Source organism: Pinus tabuliformis, chromosome 8 (genome assembly GCF_031772625.1).
Source record: "Pinus tabuliformis cultivar Carrire ecotype Pingquan chromosome 8, CPIR1, whole genome shotgun sequence".
In the NCBI taxonomy this organism is placed as follows: domain Eukaryota; kingdom Viridiplantae; phylum Streptophyta; class Pinopsida; order Pinales; family Pinaceae; genus Pinus; species Pinus tabuliformis.
In genome coordinates this window covers 194,992,127-195,004,404 of record NC_142294.1, presented here as the reverse complement: position 1 = coordinate 195,004,404, position 12,278 = coordinate 194,992,127, and the positions used below count along the sequence as shown (strand labels likewise).

Genomic DNA, 12,278 nt, shown 5'->3' with positions numbered 1-12,278 from the left:
AAAGCTCGCCTTTCTCTCCCGCAAGACATTTCCTCATAAAAGCATTCATTTCTCTCCCGCAAGGATTTTATGTTTTTCTTAAACTTAGCATATTTCTCCAGCTAAGTAACTTAATGGATATTTATCTCCCAATCCATTAAGCTTATCTAGATTTATATCTAGAAGTCTTATCATGAAAGATTTATCCATTACCATTCACCAATGGGTTTCCATTTGGCAAGAATCCCATATCTTGGTGTCTCATTTTCCAAGTGATTGCATTATATTTATTATTTATTTAATAATAAAGTATTTATTTTCATTGTTATACCTCAGACCTAAATTTTCTTAGCTTAGGTCAATAGAGTGTTACATACTCCCCCCCCAAATTTACACCATCCTTGGTGTATTACTGCATCTTACAATTTATTTCCTCGTTCAGAGGTAGTTGTTTCTTAATTTTCAAGTTCCCATGGCCTTACCACCTGAAACAGATCTTCTAATATATAGGTTACAAAGGAGTCCTACCTCAATTCTCCTTCAATTGCTACTTGTAACATTTGTTCAATCAATTTTGCGAGAGACTTTGCCATAAAAACAAAACTCAAATTTGTTTATGACAGCTAATTTCATAACTTGATATAACAGTACTACTATTTGAGTAAATACATGCGAATGGTGCCTGCCATTTAACTATGATTCCTCATTTTCATTTAATTATAATAGGAATAAATGCATGTTCTTCCAATGCATTTGTGTTCTTTCCGAACACTTGCTTCCTACAATCTCCCTGCATCAATCACAACAATTCAAACTAGCACATTTGACCAATCAACATGTATAACAATATCACATCCAGTTAGATCAAAGCATAACCATCAAAACCATAAATCATATGTAACCATCAATCATAGATCAGATGTAATCATTGTAGACCAAAATCATAAATTTCATGCATACTAAAACTAAAATAAAATATGGATACTTATGTTTTAATCAATCCTTAACTTCCACTTGTGTCTTTATTCTGCACACACCATGGATTGGTGACCACATCAGAAAACCACCCGGTGCCTTCTCCTCAACCATGTGCACATACACATAGTGTGCCTCACACACATAAATCTATACACGTCATCCAACCTCATGCAATGCTTGCATACACACGAGTACCATATGTACCACATGTGCATAGTACCAAATGTCCATAGCATTAAATGCACGACATGTACCTTGTCCACATTTTTCAAACAATGTTACTATAATTAACATAACATCAAATCCATGCCATAATTTCCTTTATTTATTCCCACTACCTTTAGGCAATTCCAATCAAACCATGCTAGGTTTTTCGATTAAAGAAGAAGGAATTCATGGACCTATTCAGCTTCTGCAACCAGAGCATAACTGAATAATTTTGTGTCAAAGTATTCAAGTGCTTTATTTAGCTAATCCTTTTCATGTATCTTGTGGTTGCAGAATTTTTTTAGCAAAATGATAACATAGAGGTGATCAGGCTAGTACCACTTTACAATACCAATAACTTTGAGTTTTGGGATTGAATCTATCACTTAGACAAGGTTTTAATAACAATGAAATATGGCCTCCGCCCAATCATACATCAGGCTGACTATGATAGTTAGTCTAGTATGGACTTAAATGTTATATTTGAAGTTTAATAATAATATTAACCTTGTCTTTAACCAAGAAAATAATTGTTTAGTACTCAAAAGTACTCCACACATAATCTAGTTATGCCTTTTGATTTCTTGTTTTCTCTTTTTACCACTACTCCCAACACCTTGTTGGCCATGAATAATTTAGTGTATATTCAAAATAAATCAAAAAATCAGTATGTAAGTACATACACCTCCTATACATGAGTCATAAGTGAAGGTTACCATGTTCTCAATTCCACACCCACTAAATTTTTAGGCACTATGTGTACTAGGGTGTGAACCTAGGTCATTAGCATGTTGATACCCCACTTTACACTAGATCATGACCTAGTAGAATATCATTCATCAATTTTTAAATTCCTTAAAATAAATTGTTTATGCAATAATTGATATGTTTTCATATTCAAAACCAGACAACACTATCCATGCAATCTGACAGGTAGACTTCCCAAGATTTCTTGATAGGAAATAGTGGTACAAAATATGCATCTCAGATTGTACAATTGTCAATTTATTTGAATAGATTGTTAAATATCATTTTATCGAAACCAATTATCTTTGTACACAACAATCTTGCTTACTAGTACCACTTAGCCATCCAATATGGTTAAAGCATATTATTGATTTAACAATGAGTTGTTGCATGGTTTATTATTCTCTCTCTTCTAGAACCTTTTATATGTCACACCTTACTTGGTGCATGTATTATTTTACTACTAGCATAAGATCCTTAGATCATCATAAGTTGCATTAATATGAAACCTTTTGGGTTTACCAAGAATTTGTTTATTAATCCGGACAATCATGTTTTGAATCTAGTGTACAATTCCTGTTATTCATTACGCTGCTCTAAATTGCTCTACCATATCTAATCTGTTTGTCATTTATGTTTTTCATAAAGCATGTATAATTTGTTTATATATAGTAGAAGCATACAACTTATTTCAATCTTATCCGTTTCCCGAGAAAGTACATTCTTAAGATCTACCAACATTCTACTGGAAGAAACTTTTCTTTGTTATAGATTTGCAAGGTTTTTATTTTTGAGATATTATTAATGGAACCCATCTATGCACATCAAGGTTGTGGAGTTTGAGGTTTCATACCGTGAATTGTAATAATTGACATATTAGAATTGGAGTGAATTTGATAATGTGCCCTTGAGCTTGTATTTAATATTGTCTTACTACTATTAATCTAGAAGCACTAGGAGTTGCTTTCACACTCCCATCATGTATTTACTCTAAATGTACTTTTGGGTGCCAATCCCATTGACCTACTTATGAAGGTCATAAAATTATTAATGTATGATGTCTTCTTCCACATGTATATAGTAAATTGTATTACATGTGTATCACAATTCTAACCCTAGTTCAGTCTATATTGGAAATATAACTTATGCCTCTTGCATATCTCAGTTACAATTATTAGAATATTGCTTTATTCAAACAGAAACTTGTAGGTTCCAAACTATGCATATCTAATTACATATGCATGTTACTACTGAATATCAGAATAATGAACTGGTAAAGTTTAGTTCCCTTCAATGGTGTATATTTGGAGTATTTTCCCCATAAGGGTGAATTAAACGGTTCAACCAGTGGAAAAACCACATCCAAAAATGAACTGCATCCTTACATGTAGATGCATCAATTAACACATAAATATTAAATTGAAAGAAAATTTAAAAAATACGTACTCTCGTACCACATACAAAGACTTGTCTTTTAGGAACTTAACGATGTTTCATGGGAAACTTCATGAATAGATACAATTTAAACAAAACCTTCAAAATTTGTTCTTGGAGGGAAACCAATTAATTAACCATCAATTTCTGCTAATATTGATAGAATGTCATGAACTTCTTTCGTATGACCTATATAGATTCCATCTATATACTTTTATTTTTTATTTTTCCTCATGTTGGCCATGATCTATGGAAAGAGCACTTGTCATTTTATCTATTTTTGTTTGTCAATTACCTCATAAGAGTTCAACATTTCTTCCCTTGATGTTTCATCCCTTCCTAGGATATTTATAAGTATAAAATCCCTTCCATTAATCTATTTCCTTGGACGGACTATCTTTACTGACATTAGCTTGTATTTTAGTTATGTCCTTGGATCGCAATCATACAACTCATAATTTAATTTTAATATGGGAAAATAATATGATGACAGTATGGAAGAAGAGATCTATTGGCCCAAAGTTAAACATAGGATTCAAACTTTTTTTATCCATCATTACTTCTTTCAACCCTTGCATTCACTAAACTCCATCATCTGAACTTTCAATACAATAACCATACTTTAAAAATCACTTATTCACCACCATTATTTATTCATAACTTTCATTACATAATATATTAATTATTCTTCCTAAAGTTGTTTATACGCTTTACTCCTCTTATGTCGAGGCATTTAGTATTTGAGCCTTCTCTTACCTCAATTTCAATGATATATATTATTCTTACATATATACTACATGTTATCTAATTGGATATCTTATTATCACTATGGGTATAACATCCCACTTAATTGCATGTAATTCCTAACACTCAATAAATAACACAATAAAACAGTAAATTTATGGTTGACCATTTCTACTTATTGAAATAATCAATATGTTAATTATTGTCCTTTCTTTGCATTACTCTCTACTCCACTACAACACTGCAAGGTTTTATGTTATATAACGCATTACAAAATTATTTGTTCCCATATAACCTTACAGGGTTTCTCCTCCCCGCAATGCTACTATAGTTATCCATCATGGTGTATGAAATATAATACTTAGACTTTAGAAATTCAATAATAAGTGAAAAGATTACTATGAAGTGCATATAAAGAATAAACTTCTTAGAATGTTGGCATAGGTGGCCTACTATAAATTAATTAATTAATTAAAAAAAAGTAATGCACAATCGTATTTCTGGAAATTTGACTTGCAATATCAGGGAGGAAATTATTACTATGATGCTAAAAGTACTACGTCAATCATTCAACAGTGATGCCTTCTAGACCAATTCCCTCCAAGCATTAAGTGAAGGCTTGGATGGAGGTGCTTCACCATGAAGCCTACCTGTAGTCCTAGTTGCCCTCGAATTTGCGATTGCGAGACAACAAAAAACAAAACATACTCTGCAAATTTGAGCCAAGTCAATATAGAAAGTATACCTAAAAACTGTCGTGAGGAAACATGTTCCATAGAAAGCCAGTCCTCCACTAGAATAATTTTTTTTTGTCAACTTAGGATATGTAAGCGATGCCAAAAAGGACAATATCTTGTATATTGTTCACCAGGGGATAAACTAGAAATAGGTCTACTACTTGGTTGTTCATGCAATTGAATGAAATTTGTATCATCTTCATCCTCCTCATCATCATCCTTCTCATTTGCTTGATGACGAAGGTCAACCCTGAATGATAAGAGTAGGAGAAACACTGAAAGAAAAAGAATGATGATAAATCCACATGCATGTGACCAACATATCTAATCTTTGCAGTAAGAAATATGTGTCAAAGTAAAGTAAATAAGGTAACCTAAGTTAGAAGTGCCAATCATGAAATGGAATACCCTCCATAAAATGAACCTTGCAGTTCCTGAAATAATATTTAGGAAGTGAAAGTTAAAAAAATGCATTGTATTGTAATCACTCGCGAAGAGCTTCTAACGAGTCCATCAAACATGAGGGTTTCGCAATTGAATCCCTAACAATTGTACAAAGGAAACCATGGCAATGAGACCATCAATAACGGCCAGGGCAACATTAATGATGGACATAACAGGCAAAGGCAGAGACTCGAGATCGTCGCGCCGAACTTCAGCCTCAACTTCATTTCCCCCCACCAATTTACTGAAGCGCGGGCCCCGTGGTTCCCCTTCAATATCGAAGGAAGCCTCCGACTGATAAATGAAAATGTCAACACCATTGCTACTAAAGAAACAGATCTTCATCACCTCATTTCAACGTCCATAGTTGTAAGCCCCCTAGATACACGAAAAGTGCAACGCAAAGCATTTATGACAGAGCTAGGGATTGCCTTCATTCATCAACCTTTTCTATGTTAAGTAGCCCACCGATACTATGATGTTTAACAAAGATATATTTTCAGATGGAGGAAAGATAGAGTTTTACTTACAATCAGGGAAATCCTAAATGATTTATGTTGTTAGATGGGAGAAATCTGGATAAACATTATCCAACTGAATGCTTTTATGACGTGATAACCAGGATGACCATTATCCACTGAGTGCTTTTTTCAGGTAGAATATTCTGTAGCAATTTAGTTGTTTCTGGAATGTGTATGTACATATGTGCAACTCGATAAGCCATTGCACCTGAACACCTCCCACTCAATGGATAAGGCATGCAAAAAGATCGACATGGTGGATCGAAAAAGGAAACCAATAATCCTTACTGGGATTTTCACCGTCCATTCAATTGAAAAGGTGTTGTTGTGCTTTAAATCACACAATTTAAAAAGCTTACATAACCACAAAGCTCAATAGCACGGGGTTTTGAAAAAACTTCAGAAGCATTAACTTATTTCAAGCAAAAGGCAGAAAGAACAATAGGTTGGTAATACCATTCCGTCTCTATGGTGCGTCATAGCCTCCCACCATTTGGAAGAATTATGACTATGAGTAACCGCAATAGTTGTCCACAAATCTTCTTGCAACAAATCTCGACGTGTGATCACTCCATTCACCATTTGCTTGTAAATTACACAAGAAAATATACCAATATGTATACATAAGCCATTCAAATTGTAAATCGCTCTTTACTTGATAACACTCTTAATACGGCTACTTAAATCAGTTTGTGGTCTCGAGGCTACAGGGAGGAGCATGATGTTGACTATTCAGGCTAGGTACCTGTGGTGGCACAATCCATTGGGCGTGGCTCCTTGTTCTGTTTTCATGTAATACCATTCAAGTATCGACCATTAAATATAGTTATAACAAATATCATTTATGTCAATCTTTGAAAGACAAGATATCAATCGGCCTTCAAGATTACGCACATAATTCTCATGACACTTCGACCCTCACTATTTTTAGTGATCCATGCACACAGTAATCCTTTGTTAGTTCTAAAAATCACTCCATCAAACCTTGCAACGGTCATTAAGATATGTATTTTAACTCCATATATATAGTGGCTACACTGGATAAAATGATGTGGACTTTTAGGTCCAAATTAACATATTTATTTACTACATTCCAAATCAACCCTTCCACATTTACTATGCATACATTACATCCCGAAGGAAAGAGTCAACATGGGCATTCAACATGCTAATATTATGCATTTTGTTTTCATTCCTTTGATAACCAAAAAAAACATTAATGCATTCCATACAAACCACAACTTCATATTTAATGGGTAAGTTTTCACACACCATGCTTACATTGTCATAACTAACATGAGCCTCAGTGGATGCAATTCAATCCATGATGCATAATGCATAGCATAGATAACCTGAGCCATAGGCTATACCATTGCAAACCTTAAAGATATAAAGCAATTCACATGTTTTTCTTTGAGCATAGTGATTCCATATGAAGAATGCAAACCACAAAGATCATTGAACTTGTATCCTTCACGGCACACTGGCTAGGATTAGTTATTCCCTTCTAATTAATTATCTAGTGATCTGATGGACTAATTTTGTTTTTAATTGATCCCTTTATGCAATTGGAAAACACAATTAGTTACATGCTTGACAAGCAATATAGGAGATTTCACTCCTCATTAAAATATCAACCTTTAGCTCTTTCAAAATCCATAATTTCAAACAACCTTAGTTCAAAATTACCTTTGATTGTAAGTAATCAATATAATATTCACATGCTATGGCTTCAAAGTCCTCCTCCAAACTATTTTAAGATTTAGTTTCAACCTTTATGGATTCTAATGCCTTAAGGCACTACTCTAAAACTCATTGGAATATTTTTTTTATAACAATTTTATGACCAAACCCTTCAGTGAAATCTGTTATTCGTTTAGGACCTAGTTAAGGACCTACAACCCATTCATATCTTACTGATGCAGGCTGGACCATAGGCATAAAAATTTGAAATTAGAGCTCTAATACCATTTGTCACATACCTCCTTGACCCATTAGCAACAACCACCTACAAATGCTCCATTCACTACATCTAACATTGATTTCTTTTATATATACAGTAATTGTCACATGCATGAGTATTCAATCATTTTACACACCAATATATCACTTGAAATTATACTCATATGCTTACATATTTGACAACATAACATAAAGAGTAAAGAGACAACAAACAAAACATCTGATGCACTTAAATCAACTCGGATTAGCAGAAAGCATGTCACTTGGAAAACCGAGCACAACCACCCAACCTAGAACTAACTTCCTCAAGCTCACCCCTGAGTCAAGAGTTCTTTCATTGAGAAGCTAAGTGCAATGTAGTTTAATGCATGATTCCACTTCTTGATAATTGCTTACGAATTTCAGATGTGTTATTATTACTTCTTATGTCTTATTCATCAAGAAATTATACAAATGTTCAAAACATAAAGATCACAATGAGACAAAGGACACTAGAAATTAGGTCAGAGGCTAGGGCAAAACCCATAAGGGGAAAACCCAACAATCCTTCTTTTATAGAATTAGATCAAAATGAGAGATATCCAAGACCAAGAACAAGATCAAAATACCACAAAGATTCCAAATCAAACCTTCCTCTAAGTCCCCTCCAATAGTCAAAGTCAATGCTAGTCAAACTTCTTCAAATTTGGTTAAACTCAGAATTTCGGCCCTCTAGTAGAGGCCGAATTTCGACCTTGTAATTAGCTCATAGTTTTGGCCCTATTCCACAGAAAGTTCACACATGTGAGTTGCAGTAGGGTAAAAACTTCGACTTTCTTCTTTGACTTCCTTCTCTCTCCTTTGACTTTGGCCTTCTTATTTTTTTTTATAGGTGCATAAGACACTTGTTGATGTAATGAATGAATGAGCTCTCCAAGGGGTCAAATTTATTCTTATATATAGTTATCCAAGAGGGTCGAGTAGGTTCTGCTAGGTCGAATTGTCTAAGGAGGGCTAACATGATCATCTTGTGAACTTATGACTCACAAATTTTATTTTATTTTTCTTACAAATATCCAAATGGGACATGACTCAAAGAAAAAAAAAATTGACTCATAATAAATTATTTTTTAAACTTTTTTGACTCTATAATCATGAAGAACATGCTTTGACAAAAATATAATAAATATAAATATAATAAATACATTAATGATAAATTTATATTATGAAGAATTACTCTAGTTACAACTTCAACACTCCTTAACTAGGGGCATATTCATAATGACTCAACAGGATAATCTCGAGTTGAAATATTCATATATGAAAGGGTTTGGATTGATAACATCATATTAATCAACATTGTTAAAATACCAAGGCATTGAAAAGTAAGCTTTATCTCTCCACTAGATCAAAGCACAATGTTGGGATGCATTAAATAGTACACCACCACCTCTCAAGGCACATGCTCAACCTAGGTTCACCATAGTATGTCCTCACAAGACCATTTCCTAATCCATTGTTACAATACTTGACACAAGGAACTATAAGTCCCCAGATCATTCTTATACCAAATCAATGTAATTGACTTAAAGTCGTCAGTCCAGGTCACACTACATGTCTCAAGAATATCAGTCCATGGTGCTTATCCAATCTACCATTTTACCTATCCATGTTCATGTACTTACAAATTTTAGTCCTAACCATAGTACATGACACATGGAGAACAAGGTGTCCATCCTCACTCCCTCATAATCTGGGAGGAGATATACATAAGCCCAAGCATGTCTTGAAAATACTCATGCTTCCCATTAGGAAGGGACATTGTCAATACATCGTCTATCATCTACATGTTCGTCAATGGAGATATATTGTAGCTTCACGTCTCCATCCTGCACCATGCTTTGAATGTAGTGATTCTTATTCATAATGTGCTTCGATCTCGCATGAAAGACTAAGTCTTATGAAAACTTATTTAACTTTGATTATCACAACATATATTGGTTGAATTCAATAATCTTTCAAACAAATTAGCAAGCAGTTTACAGAGCCAAACCACTTCATGACTAACTTCACTCACTGCCATATATTCAACTTCAAAAGTACTTAGTGCAACCAAATCCTATTTTTTGCTCATCCAAGAAATCATAGCAGATCCCAAACAAAAACAACCACCAGTAATGGTTTTCTCATCATCAGTACTACCTGTCCATTGTTAAATTGAGACTTCGGTGATCCATAATAGTTGTAAGAAGAGCTTCGGCATAAATCACATAAAGAGAGATCTTTGTCGATGTGTTTCGAGCCAGCAAGTGTGGCTCATCGTCAGGACAAGTTGAAGAAACAGATCCAGCTTTGCAAGTTAAATAGTCTGAGCAGGGCCTCCAACAGCTATCTAGATCAACGGCTAGATTTGACCAAGGGACAGTCAAAAAGTCAAATGGATTATTTAGAGGGTTACATTATTAATTTAATAATTAAAAATTATTATTAAATGGGAAATAGTTATAATGGAGACCTAATATTTTATACCTAAGGTAAAAGTAAGAGGATAGTAAAATAAATAAAAATAAAAATAAGCAATTAAATAAATAATAATAAATATTCGTTAGTAGATAAATAGATTAAAATAATAAAAACATAAATAAAAATGAAAATAATATATATTCGCTAAAATATAAATTGTAAAATAACCCTATATAAAAGTTAGTTACGAAAAATTAGCTAGAAATAACAATAATAATATAATTAAATAAATTAAGATATAAAATAATATAAATTAGTCATGAAAGAAATAGTAAAATATATATTCGTTAATAACTATATAAAATAATAACAATATATAAAGGTTAGTTACAGACATAAAAAAAAAAAAAAAAAATAATAATAATAATAATAATAATAATAATATGTATACGTTAAAAGATAAATAAAATAAATAACTTATATATATATATATATAATAAAACTAAGTAAATATATATTTGTTAATAATATAAGTACCAATATCAAATGGGAAAAAAGGGGGGGGCGGGGGGGGGGGGGGGGGACGACTAAATAATACTGATATTATTAATATATTTGTTAATAGATAAAAAATATACATAAAGATCATATAAAATAGATAAAAATAAAAATAATAATGAGTCAATAAAAAACTGATAAGAATATGAAAACCAATATCAACTCGGCAAAGGCGGGAAAGGAACGATACAACTCAGAAGGAGAAGGACCGGAAAGAGTCCAGAGCAAGAAGGATAAACCAAAGGAGACAGGAAGGCTCCAGGGGAACGATGAAAGCGAAAAAGATGAAGGGGGGGGGGCGAACTAAGATGAAAGGGCAGGGATCCAACACCTACTGATCTTCCAGCCGTCATCTCTATTGAGATTGTTAGGTCTTCTTTCAATCTCAATAGCTTCCCTGAGTTTACGATGATGGAACTGGGCAACCTTGGCAACCACCTTAGCCTCCTCAATACAAACATGATGCTTGGTCTTCACCACATGCTCTGCTAACGCTGAAGACTTGGTTCTCCCATGTCTTAGGTCAGCTGCATGTTCACTGATCCTCTGATGGATGGAGCGCCCCGTTTCCCTGATGTAGGGGGTCCCACAAGAACAAGGGATCAAGTAGACACCCTTCATGTCCTTGGGGTCAACGGGATCTTTCACAGATCGGAGGGAATTACGAATCGTGTTGAGGGGTCTAAAAGAAGAGGGAATATCATACCTCTTAAGGATTCGAGCAATCTTGTCCGTGGTTCCTTGGACATAGGGAAGGTGGACCCCTATTCGGCGTTCCTTAGGTTCTTTTTTAATAGCTGCATTCCTAGATGCTTTAAGGAAAGCCTTCTGACCTAGGCGTCTACTATATCCATTCTCCACAAAGACATCAAGGAGATGGGATCTCTCCTTATCAAAGCTCTCATTATCAGAAATCCTGAGGGCTCGAGTAGCGAGGGTGTTAAGGACACCTATCTTCTGAGCAGGGAAATGATGGGAATCGACATGCAGATACTGCTCAGTATGCGTTTTCTTCCGGAACACAGAGTGGGAGAGATAGCCGTCCTTATTCCTCGAAATAAGAATATCTAGGAAAGGGAGGCAACCATCGACTTCTTTCTCCATGGTGAACTTAATGGCAGAGGACTAACCATTGAGGTGATTGAAGAAGCGATCAAGCTCCTCTTGGCCATGGGACCAGATGACATTAGTGTCATCTACATACCTTTTCCAAAGCTTGGGAAGGAGACGAGCCGAGGCTAAAGCTTTGGCTTCGAAATCTTCCATAAAAAGATTCGCAACAATCGGGGAAAGGGGGGAGCCCATGGCAACACCACAAGTCTGCTCAAAGAATTCACCCTCGAAACAAAAGAAAGTGGAAGTGAGACAGATCTCGACCAAATGCGCGGTATCAGGATCTGTTAGGCGATAGATCACTTCCAAGGCCTCCTTAATAGGGATGCAAGTATAAATAGAGACCACATCAAAGCTGACGAGAATGTCCTCAGGGTCCAGCCTAATATCCTTAAGCTCCTTAATGAAGGAA

At 34.5% G+C, this 12,278-nt stretch overlaps 1 pseudogene; it reads right to left on the bottom strand.

The window, feature by feature from the left end:
• The window catches only part of LOC149234796 (uncharacterized), a 65,509-nt pseudogene extending 59,919 nt beyond the window's left edge, over positions 1-5,590 (bottom strand).
• Positions 5,591-12,278: the final 6,688 nt, after the last annotated feature.